Raw genomic sequence first — 21,755 nt, 5'->3', positions numbered from 1 at the left:
CTCAGTACTGTTACTCGGGTACATGGATAAGGTTTAAGGTTACAAGTGATCATTTTCTCTCAGCTTCAACTTCAATTTCTGTTTTTGTGTTTTTTATTACTCTGACTTGATTGCGGTGCATAACTAGCTTAGTGTACTGTATATTACACCACCAACATTAAAAATAAAACATGAAGGTTTTCTGGGTCTGTTAAGTCTGCTTGTTCATTCCAGATTTCCTCAGTGTTGTAGATTTACTTGTGTTTTTGTGTTCTGAAACTCTGCTTCTGAAGTCACAGCACCACTGGGGCTTCCCTGAGGTTTCTGGTTTTGTTAATATTTGTTTGTTTCTTTTTTTTTGCTGAGTGGAAGAGAAAAGAGACTTTTCAGTTCTGAATATCAGCTCGGAGATTTGCTGATTGACCCCAGCTGCTTGTGGTTCAGCTCTCTCAGCCGTAAAATTGGCTACTGTATGAGCCTGCTCTAAATGAGATGTAGTTTCTTAAACAGATGGAAAGGCAAACTGCAGAATGAGCCCGGATTTCCAAGCACCTTTCAATCAGATATTGCTAGTCGTCACGCACTGTGCTGTACCTTTCTGTGCACACAGTGGTGAACTGTGGTTTCGCCCAGAGAGGCCTGCTCTGGTCTCACTTTTGCTGTTGATTTTTTTGCTGCTCATAATGATGAAATGCTTTATTTTCATTGGGAATGTAAATATTTCTCAGCACTTTGTTTTACTGGAAGGAGAGAAGATGCCGCTACAAAACAATGCTTTAAAGTGTAAGAGCATGTTCTACATACAGTACTGTACTTGTTCCCTCTTCTTCGCAGATAGTAGTCGTGTTTGGTGTAAAAGGCTCTGATAAATTCAGTTTGGTTCTGTGATTTAATCAGGCTGCCTCCAAACAGCTGTTATTTTTTTCAATAACCCACACTCCATCTTACCTGCCATTTTCTGCTCTTGTTTCATTTCCACAATGTACAGTAAGCCATACTTGAGGAATATTTCACTTGCAGTTTTCAACGTTCACCCACCCAGGCAGTGAATTTCAGCGTCAATCACTCTTCTAAGGTGTGTGCCCATTGTTATTGGCAGATTATAAGGGGACCAAGCAATGACATTGCTGGATACCTCTTGAACTTGTTCAGATCTTTTTTGCTGAAGTTTTCAAAAGCCTGTATAATCCAAGCCCCTGGACAAGTGCTCATGAAATTTGACCAGATTGTTGAAAAATTATGTCAGTAGGTTTGGTGTCCATGTTGGATTGAGATAATTTATTTTTAAACAAATTTTCTTTTAACCCAGAGAAAGTACAGATCTGAAACTTATTGCACTTGGTGATTTCCAAAAATTCAGATGATACCAATAACAATATGATTAGAAGTTGTATCTTAAACAAAGTTAATTATAGTATTTATTCTTGTTCAGGACAGCTTTGTCACATGGTTTGGCTACCACAATTGATTTGTTAAAATCATTCACATCACTTCTTCTCTGGAACTCCATCTCCAGCTGAAAGGTAATTTGGCTCTAATCAATTAAATTAAATTAATTACAATTAAACCTTTCTTTTGCACCTCATACTGTATGGTGCAGTTACTGTATCTTTTCTGCCCACTCCAGCTTTTCATGAAACTTGTTAAGCAGTGACTTGTTAGGAAGGCCCAGTATCAATTTCTGCTGTGGATGGTAACTTTATTAGTATTCATTCAAATAATTCACCACACATGAGATGCAAATGCTTGAGGACTGTTTTTATCTCTTTTGTCACTAGTGTGGTTACACCTTTGAAGAACTGGAATAAATTGTAGCTTTTCATCTGGAGATTAAAATGATTATTTTTTAACTTGCTCTGGCATATCATATTTCACCATTTGAAATTATTCCAAAAGCATAACGGTGTTTTAGGAGTAGTCTGACCAGTGTACTGCTTTTCTGACTGTAGTTCTGCATTGTTTCTATAACAGGGGATAACTAATCATTTTAAAAGGCTGCATTGTGGACCTTCCTGATAATTAGACTGGGCATTTTCCCCGGTCCCCTCCACTTCAGATCCTGCTCGCTCAGACCCGTGGCTGTTAGTGTGGAATAGGTAGAGTAATGCTACGTGCCCTGCGGGGAGTTTTGTGATTATGACACTGGTGGCAGTTTCTGCTTGTAAGCAGCTCCGCACACTTTCTGCATTTACAATAAGCTGTTGATAGTGATTAAAGCTGCTTTGAGTAGCTAGTGATATGCCCTGGGAAAGCATTAATCTTCCGGGTTCCTGCCCTGTCCCTAAAGAGCCCTGATCAAAGCAGTGAGCAGCGCTCAAGGACAGTGGAGGACTCCGGGAGAGCGAGGAGACAGGTACACCAGATGGAAAGTTCAGGCCGGCTTGTTTCACAGAAATGTCAGAACTGTAAAGAAGGTTTTATAAACCATCAATCATATGTAGCTACCGCTCCAGAAATAGTCAGGAGGCTACAGAAATTAGACCTCTCTGGTGAACTGTGGAGGTAATTACTGCTGGTTGGCTTAGGTGACTTCCTTTCCAGGTATCCAGAGGACTCATGAAAGCCATTTTCAAAGTAATGTCAAGCTGGGCCTGACGAATGCAGGTGTTTGTCAGGGGCACATAAAATAGCGGGACTGCCACCAAAATGTTCTTTTGTGCACTGGCTGTAAAAAAGTATTTATTTTATGCTACTAACGGGAAAAAATGTTCCAGCCTTACAGGTGCTTATTGTACCATATACTTAGCCTGACAAGTTATTGAAACATAAATCTTGGAGGAATAATAGGGAACACAGTGTTCTTTTGTGATTGGACTAAGGACTTTATTGTTTGAGTTATATTTATTCCTCTTCTACATGAATTTTTATTTGACATGCAAAGTGCTTCTGGGGCAGGCTTCCTAGACAAAACATTTTACCTTGACTTTGCAAAACTAATGGTATCATCTTTTATTAGTCATGTGTGCTTAGGCTGATTAACAGGCAGGGCAGTTTCTGAAGAAATTTACAGTATACTGTATACGAGTAAGGTGGCGAGCTTGTGTGATATCAGTTAAAATTCATTGTGAATATTTCTTAGCTTGTAAATGTGAAATGCCATTCTGATACACCTCTCACCTGAGAAAGGTGTACATCAGTACATAAAGCAGTCTTTAATCTCCAGACCTTGAGTGCATGTTTTAGTTTTAGGAAAGATATTGCTGCTCTGGAATCAGTCCAGAGAAGAGCAAACAGATACAGTATATTCTGGGACTTTAGGGAATGCCCTACATTGACAGGCTGAAGGAACTGAAACATGTTAGTCTGGACTGGAAAGGTTTAGGAGAGGACCTTATACAAGTGTTTACAATTCTCAAGATGTAAACCTTTTTAAGGTAAAGACTTTTTAAGAATGATCAAATGAGCTAAACTGGCTGAATGGCCTCTTCTCATTTGTAAACTCTCGTATGTGCAGAAGAAGAGAAAGCCCTCATACTGTAACCGGAAGGGATGCTGACATCTCATTTGTGTCTCATGCAGACGACTGAATGAAGTATCGTTTGTGCTTTTACTTTCTTACCAGAAATGAAAGTGGTGCTGTAAATATCCTTCTTTCTAAAAGTGTGTTTATTTCCAGATTTACACAGCGCTAAAAGTGATATTGTGTGGGCCCATTAATACATGCTGTATGTATTCAGGGGGCAGGGCTGTCACTGATGTACACATGCTTGCAGTTTTCATATTAAATTTATTTTTAAAATATCTTTTGACAATGAAATACATTTGATGTACAGTACATGAATGACAATCGTATGGCAGTATTACAGGAAGATGTTCTTTTAAGAAACCTATGGAAGGTAAAGCCAGGATTAATGAGAGACATGCAGAACCGTGATAGGGTCATATTTCATATCATGTATAATTTATTTTGTTATTTATTATTAAAGATAGATGGTTTGAGTGACAATACCAAATCTACTGGGGTATATCTCAGTTCCTCTGTGAGCTGTATTGCCAGTTGTTCAGCACAGAGGTTTATTCTATATTTAAACAGTTGTAAAATTTTAATATCACATGTACACTGTACAGTATGTGCAGGAATCTGTGATATTTAGGTATCAAAATCTTTTCTTTCATTGGATAAAAAAATGCAAGTGGCGGTTTACGTTGTAGTAGTGTCACCTGCTGCATTATTAGCAGGTGCTTGGTAAAACTGACCGATACAGCTTTCCGTTCTCTTCTCGTCTCTTGACCCAGCAGTGGATTTCCAACTGGAGTCCCAGCTCCTTTCTACTGACATTGCAAATGTCTGTGGCTTTCATCCCTATCCACAGTTTAATTTGACTCGGCTCCAGCGTGGTTACCTCACATCCACACAGAGGGACGTGACCGGAGTGTTAAACCTTAGCAGAAAGTTAGTTTCCCAGTCTTGGGAATGATCCTTTAAATCTTGATGTGGATTACATCATTTCAGCATTTCAGATTTCATCCAGAGCTGGGAAATGTGTCTAACTTATCTTTCTTATTTTTGTTCTCTTCTTACTGTCTTCCTGTGATTTCTTCTTTTTCTTACCCAGATATCTTCATAGAATTCTTTATGTTATCTGTCATTCTTGTGCCATTGCATTTGGAAAAAAATAGCTCTAAGTTCCCTTAAAACAAGCTAGTTCTATCTCCAGCTGTGCATTTCAAACAGCTTAGCCTGCAGGTTTATAATACATTTCCTTTGTATTCTTTTGTTATATACATTTTTGTACCCTGTCAGTGATATTGCTGTACAGTAATAGGAGCAAGCTGTTCCAGATTAGTTTGATTTTTTTTTTGCTCTCAAGCCAAGCAGCCCTTCACACTGAGAGAGCAGATCCTGTACAAAAGGGGTAATGTTTTTCCAATCCATGGGGGAGAGCCTGAAGTTTGCTAAAAATTGCAAAGGGTTTCAGAACCATTTATTTATCAACACAGAAAGCCAGTTAACCTTCTGAGTGTTACAATCCTTGTGTCCTCACTACCCTTCGCTCCTTTGGAAAGATTGGCATCATGGGTCTGTGGCATGGGGGTGCCATATTGACAACAAGAGGCGCGGATCAATTCGGGAAACGGGAGCCTGTTTGTCTTCCTTCTTCAGAACACCACAGGACCACTGCCCTGGTGTGTTTTACTGGGTCACTTCCTGTCCCAGCCCCGGCGCTCTCCACAGCAGCGAAACAGAGCAGAGGGGTGCCTCTCCTTGTCCTTTGTACTCATAGAGAGAACAGCAGCCTCAGCGTAGCCAGGACAGTAGAGGTTCATGCAAAATGCTGGAAAATACACAGACTCTCAGCAGTTAAGAATATAAATTCATATTGTATAGCCAAGTACTTTTTTGTGCTTTTATCTGTTTTGGGTGCAAGAAATGGTGCATTTAAATTAGATTATTAAAGTTAAAGTATCATCTTGATGTGGTGAAGATGAAATATTGCATCTTGTTTTTCAGAAACCTGCCAGCAAAATGTAAAGCTCATGATAGAAAGCAAATTCAGGAAAGTTTAGAACAAGGTTATATCTGAATTGGCAGACTTTTTCAGAAAGAGTGCTGATGAACACTCCCGCACAGGGGAGGATGCCTTTAGGTCGTGCCATTGTGAAAATCCTTATTCAGTACCTCTCATCATGCACAGACCTGAACACAAGGCCTCTTTGTCTGTTTTAATAAACTTTTTTCTAACATTTTTGCACCCACTGGGTAATTATTTGAATACTTGGAGTTTCAGATACCCAATGATTACTGTTGTACAATGGCCTATAGGTAGGAAGTGAAAACTGTTTTCAAAGATCTTGTAAAACCACAGAGCAAATGGAAAGATTTTGCATATCAATCAGAAACGGGTGTATTTCAATTGCACTTCAGATTATTTTTCTTTTAATGAAATGCAAATCGTATGGCTGTTTTCATCTCTTTAAAATGGCCTGGAGATGAGAGAGCAAACAGACCAGGACAAAGTGATTATGCTTGTCTTCAAAGAAAGAGTTATGAAAGTTAAAAAAAAACATTGTCGAGGCCGACCGATGTAGATTGTTGAATGCTCCATGATTAGTGCTCCTTGGATGTAGGAACTGATTATTTTTTAATAAAATATTTTTTGGTCTTACTTTATCCACACAGAGAATGATGTACTTTAGATGAGAAGCATTCTCTTGACAATTCCTAACACGGAAATGTTCTACCTTGCTACAAGATTTCTGCTCTTGTACCTTTCATCTATACTATAAGTACAGAATAGCATCTTTACAGAATTAAAGCTAAATAGTCAATATCCTTTTGCACAGTTACAGCTGTATATTCCCGCCTTGCATTTTGAAGGGGAATGTGTCAGACCAGCTCAGCAGGCTGCTAACCCTCAGATCAGCAATGATAATAATAATAACAACAACTCCTTATATAGAGGTTTTCTGGACACTCCACTCCAAGTGCTTTACAGGTAATGGGGATCCCCTCCTCCACCACCACCAGTGAGCAGCCCCACCTGGATGATGCGACGGCAGCCAGAGTGCGCCAGCACACTACCCACACACCAGCTCTCAGTGGGGAGGAGAACAGAGTGATGAAGCCTGGTCAGAGATGGGGATTATTAGGAGGCCAATATACACTTGGCTGTCTGAATGAGCCTGATCAGCCAGTTCAACAGTACACTACAGTAGGCACAGTTAAGGTGTCCATGGGCTGACAAGCCTCTGAAAGGGAGCACTGCCGACCTGTGGCTGTCTGAGCCAGCTACATGGCTGACCTCTGACCCTCCAGTGCAGCAGTGAGCAGACAGCTGTTGCCCACAGTCTCTGGAAGCTGCAGCCACAGCTGTATAGTACAGTATGTAGCTCAGAAGGAACCAGCAACATCTGCATTGCTGTGCTCAGTCAGCAGTTTTAGCACTAGGCCTGTCTGATTCAGCCCCTTGGGAAGCCTATAGGTACAGTCTGGCCTTTTAAAAATGCTATTAGAATTATTCTTCCTAATCTGATGAGAAGGTTTGCAAAAGTCTCCAGGGTGCTTTCTACAGATGTGATGGGTGTGGTCTTAGCCAGGAGGCTATTCTGTGTGCTGCAGTAATTTAATTAACCACAAAGCAAGGAAACACGGGCACCGCAAAAGCTGGCTGTTCGCTGGTAGACTTAATCTCAGGGATCATTTATCTGTGGATGTTGTCTTCTTCCCTTAGCCCTTGTGTGTCTTGTGTTGTTCCTTAAGGCCTAAGAAGTGCAGCTGTGGGCAGACTGACATGAGTGTTGCCACTGTTGGCCTCTTTAGTTTCACATCGAAAGTTTACATTGCGGGTCCTGTCCTTGCTTATAAGCCCTTTGTTCGTCGACTAATCGGTTGATAGGAGCAACCTATCTCCTGTAGAGATCTCATTAAGCATATTTATGACGAAACACCCTGCTTTTATACATTTAAGTGTTTAAAAGGGAATTTTGAAAAGTTTTTTTTTTTTTTTTGGCCTTTAAGAAAAGGAAGCATTTCACAATGAAAAGCATTTTGGTGTTTTCCAAAGCAGAAACTTTAGAAATTTAAAAAACGTGTTTCATGGGAATGTAATGCCTAATGCTCATATTCCATTGTTTTACATATTCCTCAAAGTGAAATGGATCTAAGCCTTTTTTTCCTCTTTCCCACTGATTACAAAAGGAAGGTGAACCCATGCATTGAATAAGGACTCGGCAGCTTTTGGCCTGTAAATAAGATGAGACAATATTCCTTCAAATATTACAGTGTGCTCAGAAGATGTCAGCTCGTTATTCCAGTGAGGCAGCATGCTGACCTTCAGCCTGGGTGCAATGCAGACTCTAATCCTTCCTGATACACCGGGGATCAAACTTGGATGTAGCCAGATAGTACTGTGTATTTCTTGTATGAGGTCAAAGATACACACAATTTTTTAAGCAGTGTTTTTCTTTGACAATAGAAATTGACCTTCTGTTGCTGATTGACAACTCAAGTAGTGAACAATTTTTCGATTGGCAGTAGAATTGCCAGCAAATGGAAAATTCTAGCTGCCTCTTTCCATGTACATACCTGTGTTTTTACAGCTGATGATATTGCTTTTTCTTCGATGCCATGGTTTCACGCAATAGGATGCACAGACTGCAGGATGGACATTGAGACTTTGCAGTCACTGCTTATGGATATATTGTTTTGCAATATAGAGTATATAGAGAAATATTTTATTAGGTATACGTTTGGAAGTTATGGACTGTAGAATTAAATCATGGGCTTTAACATATTGATATCACAGTCAAGGATGAAAGGCAGACTCAAGAGTCCCCATCACCATTCCATGGATGTTTCAAACACCAGTCTTTCAATATAATTGTGTTACTACCAGCTGCTGCATGGTTTGGCAGAACATGTGCATCTTAATATTTCTTGAAGAAGTGGTCAGTCATCTTGCACGCCTGGCACAATTAACAACAGCAGCCTGTTTGAATGTGGTTGACTTTTCTAATGCCTTTGGGAATTATAAATAAAAAAAATGCTTGAACATCTCAGATTTTAGATTTACTAAATATACATGTATTGTAAATTTGCAATGACTGTAGTAACAAGTGCCATTATTGGTTACTAATTAGAATATATTTTTGTTTTATTTTTCATTTACTCTATCAGAAGGGAAGAGCTCATTTTATGAACTGATAGTAAATGCTGCTGTAAATTACAGGCTCTCTTGTGGAGATCTACTAATATGATTTAATTTATAGCTGAATTAGGTCTGCAGGAAGGTGTCTCATTACCAGAAGCTGAGAATAGTCTGCTAAAAATAAAAGCCCTAAATCAACTTAAAAATAAAATGTCTTTCTAAAATCTGGGGCGAGGTTCTCTGTATTACAGTTCATTGAAGTGTGACATACTCCTTTTTGTCAGAGATTAAAGAAATCTGGTGCGGTATCGGACTTATTATTTTAGTACAGTATAATATGGTGATATAGCAGGGGAACACTTACAGAACTGCGTTTAGTCAAACTAATGGATTTTTATCTGTATGTTTTAGATGGGAGTTCTTGATATGCATCATTAGCTGAGACTAAGAACTGTTAGAAAAATATGAAATTTTAGAAAGGTTCATTCTTTTCTGTTTCTCGAGTTTTACCAAAATAAGGTCAACACAAAGTGAGACATTTCAAAAAATATTTTAATTATATAGGAGAGTTAATACCTGAATTAGCATTATTCCAGTAAATTGTACTTAAGTGTTCTTGTGTGCTGACATTTTTATCATTTTCTTAATAGAACTTGTTTAATTTAATCTGCATACCAAGCATGGAATACTAAAAGGAATTGTTTAGAAAATGTGCCAAAAGCCATTACAGAATTATGTTTAGGTAAAGCAAACAATAACCAGAATTGACTGAAGCTGGAATAAGGAATGAATGAAAATGGAAGCAGTACAGGATATATAACCAATCTTCTCTTAAGCTGACAAAAGCCAGCTGAAAGCAATGATCAGGCTGGTATTTAAAGGGGACAGAAAGTCCAGTCCAGGGTGCAGGATAGTCCAGAACTTGCTTTGTTTCTGTGTGTCCAGAACCACCAGGAAAATACCTATTTTCTCTACGTTGTACATACAGTACATAGTACTTTATAAAGAGTTAAAAAGCTATCAAAAACACTTATAATAATTTCTTACATTTATAATATCTTTTATCCCAATGGATCCCAAAGTGCTTTACATACTGTATAAGACCTATTTCATCCACCAGTGAAGTGCAACAGCACTTGAGTGACACACAGCAGCCCTGCTGCACAGCAGATCAGGGGGAAGAGAGGTGCTGCTTCTTCTCTGAATTCCTTTACCCAAAACAGCTGTATGAAATAGCAGTCACATTCTGTCTACATGTGAGAAGTGTTTTTTAGCTTCTTGCAGCAGGTGATGTCCTGAAAAACTCTGCTGACTTGGACCTGCAGGTCATGAAGAGGTTTGAAATGTATTTTTTTCCTCTCATGCAGCACCAGTTTCTACACTACAGTACATTTGGTTTTTGTCCTTTTAACTCCAATTTTGTTTGCTACTGTATGACAGCTCATTATTCCACTCTGTTGTAATAGTGTACATTCTGTCAAAGGATCGCTGTTCGATTTCATTTCTTAGCTTACTTTTCTTTCTGTGGAAGTTTATAAATAAAGAAACTGATACCAGAAAATTAACTACGGTGATGGCATAACACATCGGTCCATCCTTATAGCGCACATCTGTGCAAGTAAGCAAGTAAATTGGAGGTGTTAGCACTTTCAGGTCATGGCTGATGACTCTTATTGATGTATGGTGTGGTTAAATTAGTAACTGGAGAACGTGCCCTGCCATTACTATTGAACATGCTCTTGTTGTAGCGCTTGTCTCTGTCCAGTACTGTCTCAGATGTGCTGTGGTACTGACCTGAAAGTAGATTGCATTTTGTGAAAGCAGACATCCATGAAGCCAGCGGTGCGTAGTTATTGTGCTGTTCTCATGATTTATGGTCCCAAATCTGGTCAATAACTCTCTAACTGAGATGCAAGGTTCTTTAAGATTGGATCACTAGTTTGGGACCACACTTGTATGTGTTCATTTAAAAAAAATAAAAATGAAAAGGTATCAGACTCTTGCAGCGTTTGTGTAGGTGTGCATGTCTTTGTACAGTATATCTGAATATGTGAGGCTAAATTATGTTTTTAAAATATGGTGATGACAGATGCGTGCAGTTTGTGTTTTTTGCACATTTCCCACATGGACATTTTTAAATAAAATATTTACATCAATTATACGCTGCTGTCCCCAGAGACAGATATAATTGAAAATCTGGAATATCAGTGAGCTTCTGAAGCCTGGAGGGGCCCAGAGATGAGAGGTGATTTACTCAGCTTGTCTAGTATCAGCAAAGGGTTTTATGTGCTGTGTGAATATTTCATAATTAAGCCTAAGCTTCCTTAATATCAGGATTAAGAAGTGTAATAGCCTCTGCACTATAGACAAGTTAGAAATAAAAATGAAAATTTGAAAAACCTAAAAAAATACACCTGTTATTATTAAAAGGGTTAACTTCGAAATACATTGACTATCTAAGTCATGACTATCATGACTATCTTGTAATTTTCCTTGATGCAGGGGATTCTTACATTGTGTAACATGGCGCCCAGGTGTCAGGTGACAGGTGTGCCATCCCAGGGGGACCCTGCCTGACCCATGGCTGGTTAGGTCCTGTGGCTCTGGTGCCGGCTCACCTGTACAGATGTTAAAGTTGGTCAACTTACTGTACGACCACTCTCACTTACAGCGGCCGTCCCCTTAATTGTATAACGCACTGTATATACAGTAGCTGTCGTGTCGCGGCGTTTGGTCGTAACGTCTAACATTGATGACATCATCAGCCTGGGCGATACCATGCTGCCACATGTGATTGTTTGGGTGGTTAACCAGCGAATGACTAGCAAGCAAAAAAGTGAGTGTTCTGGTGGTGCCTATAGGAAAAAAGGAAAGCAAAATAGATTTAGAAATGAAAGCGATCATAATAGTGCAGCATGAAATTGGAAAATCTGTATCGACAATCGCATGAGACGACTTTGGCCTTTCTCATTTTTCATTATTGATATGATATGAAAAATACAACAAAGCCGTATTACACATTGTAGTATTTATACATGTTAATTCTTTACGCATCCATATGGTTCATGTAGTAACGCGATACACGGGATTTTCGACTTACGACAAAATCGACTTACCACAGGCTTGTTGGAACCTAACCCCGTCATAAGACGAAGACTACCTGTACAGTATTTCAATGTCGTATTCCCGATACAGATGAAGCTACAATATTTGGCATTCAATAAAGATAAATGTCAGTCCCAGTCGTTGTGTGATCAATTTTTTCACCACTGTGTTGTGTTGCTAATCTTTGGTGAATGTAGGGCATAGCAGTTTTGTTCTTGTGTCAGTTCAGCCTGCTTTAGCGTCACAACGTCTTTAAGGCAGCTTGGATGGCTTCATGCTCAGGAGGACATCTGCTTTTTCCCACAGGGCTGTTTTCAGCCGCTCGGTGGTTGAAGACGGCCCTCTGTGCCATGATCTGTTTATCTCTGTCCAGTCCTGCTCGCTCTGTGGGAGAATCCCAGTGGTGCCTGTGAGGCCATCTTACCAAAACCCTCTTCTCCTGCTTCCTGCACGGGCAGCTCGGGTAGAAACGAAGAGATGAGGAGGATCTTACTACTTCAAAAGCTAAGTCAAGTCCAACAACTGGATTTGAAAACTACCAAAAGTGTACTTGAGCAGAGTAATTAATATGAGGTTCTATTAATCTGAGAAATAAACTTGCATCCCTTACCTCACAAAATATGTCCTATTCCTTACCTGATATTTCTGCAGTGCAACTTTATCGCACTGCGTTTCTCAAAATACCTTAATATCTCATAAACAGGGTTCAGACAATTTGCACAGATATGTTCAGAAACAAAGTGCGGCTTTTAATTTGAGGCATCCAGAGTGAAAAGGGTTGTTAAGATGCTGCCAAAAATCTCTGTAGGATTTCTAAACTATTTGTTCCCTCCCTGTGTTACAGTACCACAGAGGGTCAGTTTTATCACTTCATGTGTTGGTTTTAATTAGGTCTGTCAAATAAAGACAGGTTACTTCACTGATAAATGCTTTTTGTTATATTTGGTAATTCAGGTTAAAGTCTCATTTTTAATTAACACTAAGCTCTCTGTGAAACTGTTAGTTTGTATCTCCTGGGGGTTTGCAGTGGTGATTCCACATCTATGGATTTTTAAAACTTAAAACAAGATTGATAGATGATCAATAACTGTTGGTGTTTGCTTAAATGAAGAGAAACAAATGTGCTTTGTTCTCCATCTGGACGTTTCTAGACATGCGTGGTGAGTGGTGAAGCTACGGTATGTGTATACAGTACAGTATCTTCTACATTTTTCTTCATGTAAAAAACTGATTTGCAGCACTGTAAAGTATTTAAAGAAAGGGAATTCTCTTGTTTGTATAAATAGTCTTTTATGTATAATATAATTGATATAAGTGCAGGTATACATTAATTGCTCTTTACAGTGAGGATTTGCTTCTTTCACATAAGATACACATTGTCCTCTGCTGCTGCAAGGTGCGTGCCTGTGCTTTTGTGCCTTTGATTTCAATGGTTTATATATAGCTCCTGAGTAATTACTAAAAATGTGCATTACCTTCTGTTCATTTCATGATGGTCATTATCACATGCACTTACTCTGAATCAATACTGCAATTTTTAAAAGATTGAAACTGCCTTTTCTTGGTCTTTAAACCCTTTTAGCCTTAGAAGTAATAAAAACACCCCACGAAGATGTATCGTTTCTGTGAAGCAGTGATGAACACTCGCCGGAAGCTTTAGATGGACCTGAAAAGCTGATACAAACCAACTTGATGTCATTATCGCATGAGTTACGTAGATGATTCAATTTGAGGTGGTTGACGTGTCAGAGTATTTACAGTCTCTCGTGTGATTGTTAACAGGTTTTAAATTAGATTTGTTGCAAATTGCTGACCTTGTCGTCAGCATTTACCTATTAGTGAGTAACCATCTTTAAATGATTTCTTACCTCAAGGAGCCCTGAATACTGAATTCATAACGGAACAGCTGGGAGTCTGAAAGTGCCATTTTATACTTTTTTTTTCCACAGAAGTGCTTGTAGCAAAGTTAGCTGAGGGAGTTTCATATAAACAGTCGCCTGCTGTTTCTGGTGTTACATATCATTAGTGTCACATCTGACGATACAGTTGTGCCTGTAGATTGCAGCTCTTAGCCTGGGCTAACTGGAGCAAACTTCTGTTGCTAAACACTCAGTGCTCTGCATAGAGAGGTTTGGGTTGTTCCGCAGTGTCTATCTCAGGACTTACAGCAGGAGCTGAATATCAGAATGAGTATTGAATTAATCCTTTCCCTGTTTCTCAGACTCCCTGAGCCCAGCCTTGTTGTTTGGACTACGGGTGAAAGCTGAGGGGACTTCACTGCTTCTTCAAGGGGGCGTGAGGTGGCTCCCACCCTCAGCCTTCAAGCCCTGTGAGGAGAAGTTAACAGTTCATTTTAGGGCAACAGATGAAGGAAATATAGATTTGTGGCAGGCGAGATTATTGGTGATGTTATTGCCTGTTTTCGAGTAAGCGAGGAAAAGGGTCATTGTGCTTTAAGAGCCTCCATCGGAGGTGACCCAGGGGAGGAGCGTTAATAAATGAGACAGACCCCTGGCGCCAGTCTGCCCACAGGACTCGGGAATGAGGGCTCCGTAACTCCGGTAACTAACCCAGCTCCGGAATCCAGCGGTTCTCCTTGCGAGTGTGACTGCAGAGCCTGACCCGTGTCCTGCGCGAGCTGCAGGGGCTCCATCACAGCCTCAGCCAGTGGCAACCCGGCGTGGTCTCCGAGACAAGTCCGCGACCAGTAATTTATCACCCAACAGAAATATCCCGCTGATGAATTCTTCTGCGTTGGAGGATGTGATTGAAATAGTTGTCCGGGTATGGAAAACGGCACGGTGAAAAATGGTTTCCGTTGCTGGCAATCAATTACAGTATTTCTTTTCTTCCCCGCGTGTTATGTTCTCGAACTTAGCAAATAACGGTGTGAACAGTAAATAAACGTGGAGGAAACAAAGAAATGGGAGTGCTTATGAAAGACCATAAAAGAAGAAAAACTCATACCCGAGCATCTGGCTGCACTTTTATTATTCTGTCAATAATGCAGCAGAAATGTTGCAATAAACCCTGCCAATCAAGAAACAAATGAAACATACTCGCCCTGAAAAGAAGTAAATAAAGCAAAAATAAACATCTGACAAGTAAATATTCTGCAGTACATTGGAATAGCACGGCAAAATGCTTTGAACACAATTTAACAGTGCCTCTCTTGGAAATTGTTATAATGTGAGGAGGTGTCACAGCAAGATGTTTAAAGGAACGCATTTGAGAAAAGCATTTTTCATGTTGCTTAGGTAGTTTTGGAAAGATGAATATGCCAATATACAGTAGGGTTTCAATAAAACTGCAAATGTGAAAGTTGTGCAATAAAAATGAATTAAAAATGAACTCTGTGGGTTTGGAGCAACTGGTTGGGCCTAAACTGCATTACATTACACAGGGTGCCATTAGGCTGTTAATGGTTATTGCAAATAAGCTGCTGTGAAACCAGGCTGGTGCAGTATTTTTGAGCATTTGCCAGCAGCATTAGAAACCAAGATCGCAGCTTAAATCAAAAGTACATGAATATTTAAATTTCATATCAAATTAGTGCACAGCAAGCTTGCAGTTGTTGAAGTTATTGAGTTGAGTTGTTTACAAAATTGTGGACAACTAAAAGCACTGTAAACAGATCAGTATGGGATAACTGCATCACAAAGTTTGGTTTCCAAACGTGACAGAGTATTTCAGAACTGTCTAAAAAGCAGCTGATATCCAAGATGAGTGGAACTGGAAGTAAGAGACTGAAATATAATAGGATCTATTCCTGGGGTCAAAAGGACACAGGCTTAGTCTGTAGGTGTCAGGTTTGCATGGTCATTCCTCTATGGAGAATCGAATAACAAAAGCATTGGTGGCTTTGATTTGTCAGCAGTGTTTAATACTGAATGTGCCCCTGTGTCTGCGTGGACAAGTGTGGCGATGGCATTTCAAGGAACAGAGAGCCGGACAGCAGTGCAGGAGATTCCCCATCCCACTGTGTTTCTGGAACTGTGAAGATCAAACCAGCAGGGCAGTGTTCAGCAACACGCTCTCCTGAGCACTTCATTTCCGGTTAGATGAGCTGTTCCCGCCGTCTCCACTGCACCTGCCTGATTTCACGTGCAGGTCACTCAGAGCAACAGCCAGCGCGACTGGGCAAGGGGAGGATGGAGGCAAAACAATGAGCCGGGGCGGCGGACAAAAACCAGCTGGTGGCGGTTCCCCCACGGCGCGCTGCTCCTGCCTGCTTCAGCCACGTCTAGCCTGTTGTCTTCCAGGCAGAGCCTCCCAAAGCAGTGGCCTTTCAAACACCCACGAGCAGAAGGAAGATGTTTCCAGTTGTGTCTGGCAATGATGAGAAGAAAATAAAATTCCCACTACATACTGTACCACAGCCTGTCATCTGACTCTTCCAATGTGGCATGAAGGCAAGGACAAGCTAAACCAACCCAGGACAGCCCACAAACCGCCTGCTGGCTGGAAACCTTTTTTCTGAGTAAACGGTGGGCTCTCTGTAGTATCATTGACTGCTTTTTTTTTTGCTTCTTTTACATCAGAGCTATTGTTGCTTTTCCATTTTTTAAGGTCTGAAATGCAAAGCAGCTGAATTTAAATTAGGCTTTGCTCTAAAACACTGCTGAAGAGCTTCTGAACTGTGAAGCACATAAAGACAATCCATGTGATGGAAGTTATCTGGAATGCCCGAATGAATCCAGACGTGGTCTTATTAAAATGCAGGACTGAATGACTCTTGTGTCCTTCTGTAAACCTTTGTATTTTGTAAGAATATGAAGGAATTTGACTTACCAGACATGTTTAGAGCTCTAAAAGTCGCTATGTTATAGTTAAGAATTTGACACGGCATCAAATTACCACTGTGAGTGTAGTGAGCACCCTTCACATGAAAGCAAGAACAAATCTATAAATACAACTAATTAATATTCATTCTGCACATGCATCTTTTATTTAGCTAAAAGTAAAAATGTCTGTTGAACAGTATGTGCGTGTTTGTTTGCTTGCTGTGTGAGAGAAACATGAAGATGGAATAATAACAGATGAGAAGTACTTTTCCAGTAGGAGTTCCCTGTGCTGTACCCCAGGAGCTGTACCAGTGTGTCCGGTATGGAGCTTAAAGACTGAATTGGCTACCAAATCTCTGCCCATTTGTGGCGGGTGACAGTTTTGAAGCCTGACCCTGGAGTGACACTAGGGACATGTTCACTAGCCTGCCCTCCCCTCACCTGCCTCTGAGTCTCACTTATAGTCCTCTCTTATGGACTGGCAGAACCAGAACCCTTGGAGGATGGATCTCCAGGGACATTCTGGCCTCTTTACTGTATCCATGTTCATTTTAGAAAACCACCCTGTACAGCAAATATAAACCCATACGAGAAGTTTAGTGTACCGATTCTAAAGAGCTTAGACGTTGACCTGCTGAATTTAAGCTCTTCCTAGTGCAAGTCAGCTAAAATTAACAAATTACTTAATTGGACAGTTGAATGTAGCAAAGAGGAGCTTATGATGCATAATGGACTTATTTTGTCAGTAAAGTGCCTGAGCTGGAAGTATTACTTAAGTAACATGCCAGATACAATTATATAGTATCTCAACCATGGTTGTCATGGAAGCTACTTGCAACAGGATTTGCAGGATGTCTTAGTGACTGTTGTAAACAAATGTTTATATCTGTTTTAGCAAAACTCACTGGCTGGTGCATGCAGAGTTTCAGAGGGAGGTCTCATGGAGAGTTTAGGATTGGATAAGATCACTTTTGTGGCCATATACAATTTGTTGTATTAGGAATTTGTCTTTTCGCATACCCCAGCTTGCTCTCCATGAGACACACAGACAAGGAGAGAAGCTGGGGGTCAGAGCGCAGGGTCAGCCATTTATACAGCACCCCTGGGGCAGCTGAGGTTAAGGGCCTTGCTCAGGCGCTCAATGGAGTAGGATTCCTCTGCCAGCCACGGGATACGAACCTGCAGCCTCCAGCCACAGGCGCAGATCCTGAGCCACAGAGCACCTGATGTGCTCACCTGATGATCCTCAGAAAAGAAAAAGTGCAGCCTTACACATCTGTGGACATCAAATGGAGCCTACAGTAGATCCTCAAGACCAGCCTCACGTGTGAAAGAGTTCAAGTCTCTGGGCAGTAATACAGTAGGTACTTGTTAGCACAAACCAATTGACACACTCAAGTCAGTAACCTTCCAGGGCCTCTGACGTATTTCCAGTTTTGTCGGACTGTTTTAGTTGTTGCTTAAATACCAGGATTAAGCGGGTCAAGGCAAAGCAAACCATCTGTCCAGATGGCTGTGCTGTAATCAAACCATTTCTTTTTTTTCTTGGTTCGTAGACAAACAGTAGAAATTGTTTGATGTGGTCTGATTTCTTATACTGTATAACAAGTGACTTTTCTTATTCTGTGAATGGAATCAGAAGAAAAAAATCATGTTCTGTGGACCCATTTACAGTTGCAATGTTTGATGTTTTTATTTTAGAGAGAAAAATAGATTTTTCTCTGTCCCAGATGCTAGGTTAGAGAAGCCTATAATATCCTACTGAGATGGGTAAAAAAGACACAGAGGTTACCATAATGTGCTTGTTCTCGGCTATCTGAGGTAGGCTGTGCATGGGAGCATAGTGAGCTGTAGAGCCAGTGAAGCGGGAAGAATATGCTTACTCCACCTGAACAGCAGAAATTATTTAAGATAATCCTTGTGTGGAGAAAACGTCTTATTGGTGTCCGAAGTATAGACTCAGCTGAGTCTGAAAGAAACAGCTGAGAAGTTGTTTTTCTTGTATGCTTTTTTGTTAGGGGTGATTGAATACCGCAGTTTGGATATGAAGCACTTTGATTATTAATTATTATTAGTTATTAATTCATTAAGGGTGAATGTCTGGTTCCAAAATTGACCACTCCAAAACATTTTTTCTAATATTACTGGAGAGAAGGAGCTCCATCTAAAAGTCCCACCAGTCTTGTTTTTTTTTGACAGTGTGGTCCCTAGTCCTGTCTTGCTGCTTAACTGGTACCTGCAGTTTTGACAGTAGAAAACTGTGTGAAACATACGCTGCGTTAAGTCATTGTATTTTCATGGCAGGCTTAATCTCAATGTGTTTGTGTCTGTGTGAAATTGGACAGCGCACCGTTTTTTGTTACTGTTTTGGATGATATATGGGACTAGGGAAGACAAAGAGCCACACTTGGTGTTTATGTAGATAGTGTCAATTGATCTTATGATATGTTTCTTACTATATCAATATTGCAGCAGGGAAGCATTTTCCTACATGTGTTCTCTGCTGTGGCAATGTAATTAGAAGATGGTTGCTGGCTAAACACCTGCTTCCTTTCATTTCACCACACTCGTGTCACATTATTAAATGTATATTACTTCAAGAAGAATTCCTGCAGGCCTCCCTTTGGAGAATTTGTTTTAGCAATTTGTCTTAATACTGCTATGCTCATTTGTCTGACATTTTTATGACAAGTTAAGACTCTGGAGAAACGCAGCCTAAATCTATCAAAGTTGTTGTTGGTGTGTACAGTATGTAAAAAATAGATTTCCGGAGGCTTTATGCATATGATATTTAAACACTGGATAAGCACTGAACTGGTACTGGTATGTTGTACTGTATATGACTTTGCAGTCAAAGCCTCTGTGTTATACTCTTAACAAGCTGTCTGTACTTTCATACTGATATTTGACTTGAATGTTATCATCAAAGTCAAACAATAGAAAAAAAAGTCCACGATTGTATTTGGAGGGTTTGATGCTTGAATTCTGTGATACTTATAATAGGTCACTTTAACGGCAGCCCTGGGCTAATATCCCAGGTGTAACAGTTGGTTGCCCATCATGTGCAATAAAACATTAAAGACCTGGACTAAATCAAATTTTTGACTCAGCTGTCTAATGCAAATTACAAATCCAGCAAATTGTGGTGGTTTGCCGCTGCATGGCGGAAAGGGGCAATCAGGCACTGGCTCTGCAATTTATGAGTGCAATTAAACTAGAGGATCACCTGTTATTAATATCCTAGGGAAGAGTCAACATAGAGAAGGGCGGTCTTGCCTGACAAACTGGAACAAGCAACAACATTAATGCACACACAAAGGCTCTTGACAAAGTTCCTCATAAACGATTCATTCTCAAGTTAATTCTCTCTCAGGAGGTAGGCATTTAGGGAAATGCTAACGTTTGGATTGAGAATGGGTTAATAAATACAGTAGGGAACAGAGATAAGAGGAGAACGCTCATGTTAGAGTGATGTAATTAGTGGAATACCACAGGCCTATTTACTTCTTATTATATATTACTGGAGAATAATGAAGAAGCAGCAAATTAAATTAAAAAAAATGCTGTAGATAAAATTCTTGAACACCTGGGTGACATGGCAGATGATATGGATTGTAGACCAGTGAAGGCTTTTGTATTCAGGTCTCAAAAACATAAACTCTAAATTCGAAATAGAAATCTCTGAGATAGAAAAGGATACTTATGAAGGAGACTTGGGATCTTATGTTCTCATCTTCTAGACAATTATTGTTATTTTTATTGTATTACTTTCTTTTGTCTCGTCTGCTGTTCTATTTACAGTATATACTGCACCTGAAAGACTAATGAGAAACACTTTTCACTATACTATGCCCCCGTGTAACTTTAATGACTAATAAAGTTGGATTGGATGTGGGGAAACAAAATGTCAAACAGTGTTGTTACAGTATGACAAAAATGGTAGGTTTCGGGTTTTACACCGTTTGCATGTCTTTTCCTCTCTTTTCAGCACGGACTAAAGCTTTACTTGTTCCCTTGCAGCCTATGCATGCTGATGTAGCTGCCCACCTGAACTATTATAAGTTTGTAGAAGTTCAGGTGGGGAGCTGCGTCACCATGCGTAGGCTGCAAAGGAACAAGTAATAGGTTTACACACACCTGACACACACCTGAAGAAGGCTCCACAGCCTAAGTGTTTCCTTTCTTCTCTTTTCACCACGGAATAAACCTATTACGAGTTCTGTTGTAAGTTTGAGATTACTACTGTTGCTCACATACTATACACAGTACTGTAGTACAGCACATTACGCAACGGTATAGATGTGGACTTGGTTATACTGTATGTGTACTTGGCTCTTCGCAACAGTTCTCTGTGTGACCTTGGCGGTTCCGCGCAGACTTGTGCCCTCGCCCCTCGCCCCTCGCCCCGCCGGTTCGTCCCGCAACACCTGGGGCGCGAACCCGGGTCTCCGGCGTACCGCCACAGGGAACAAGCCGAGCGAGCTAAAGGAGACGCGCAGGGAGGGCGATGAACTATCTCCGCTACATCTGCACTGACTCCTCGCGAATGTAGCGACCCTGTTGAATTCAAATTCCTTAAGGGCGTTAACAATGTCAACCCAGAAAATACACTGAACCTCGAGACGGAGGACACAAGAGGAAACTACATGAAAGTGCATTGAAAGCACAATCTTTGGGTGAAGAAATTTTAGGAAGTACTGTATGAAACAAGCTACCCAGCTGTGCTGCTGAAGTCGATACTCTGCCTGTTTCTGATCCTTGGATCAATAAGCTGCTGGTCACCGATCTAGCTCGATGGACCAAATGGCTTCTGTTCTGCCCAACTGTTCATATTTTCTCATCCAGGTAAATTAATGTTACCTGTGCTGATGTCAACAAACATGCAATCCATCCGCTCATTTTCAGCTACCACTGAAGTCCAATACAGGTTGCTTTAGAAATATATTATCTAACTGATGAGTAAGTTCACCCAGGTAAAGATCACTTTACTTAATACAAAAAAAAACAGTTACCTACAGCAAAATCCCAGCTTTTCGTGTTTTGCACAAGAAAAAAAAATTGCATGGTTTTAAGTTTATTGATAGTATTAACTCATATACTGAAGGAACAGAGATTACAGGATGTCATTATTTTGTTTATCAGAAAATGAGAGCAGTGGTGCTTGGAATTCTTGCCATCCCTGGGCAACTTTAATTAATTCTTGAGAAACAGCATGCTAAAAAAACAAGCATTTGTGAGGCGTAAATATTAACAACTGTAAATTTTATGCTATAGTACCAGTATTAAAAAAAACACTGAG

At 40.2% G+C, this 21,755-nt stretch overlaps 1 protein-coding gene across 9 annotated transcripts in view; it reads left to right on the top strand.

Moving 5' to 3' along the window:
- Nucleotides 1-21,755, top strand: part of naaladl2 (N-acetylated alpha-linked acidic dipeptidase like 2) — a 298,711-nt gene that overhangs the window by 61,202 nt on the left and 215,754 nt on the right. Inside the window, exon 1 of one of the 9 annotated variants that reach the window (XM_088621759.1) lies at nt 15,718-16,159. The exons of the other annotated variants lie outside the window; for them this stretch is intronic. The gene's annotated coding sequence lies outside the window, so the exon portion shown is untranslated. Of the gene's footprint in view, nt 1-15,717; nt 16,160-21,755 lie in introns of those variants that run through there. 9 annotated transcript variants of the gene reach the window in all.

The sequence above is a fragment of the Lepisosteus platostomus genome, chromosome 2 (genome assembly GCF_059453375.1).
Source record: "Lepisosteus platostomus isolate fLepPlt1 chromosome 2, fLepPlt1.hap1, whole genome shotgun sequence".
NCBI classification, from domain to species: Eukaryota; Metazoa; Chordata; class Actinopteri; order Semionotiformes; family Lepisosteidae; genus Lepisosteus; species Lepisosteus platostomus.
Note: the sequence above shows the minus strand (reverse complement) of the source record. Positions and strands in the feature narration are given on the sequence as shown.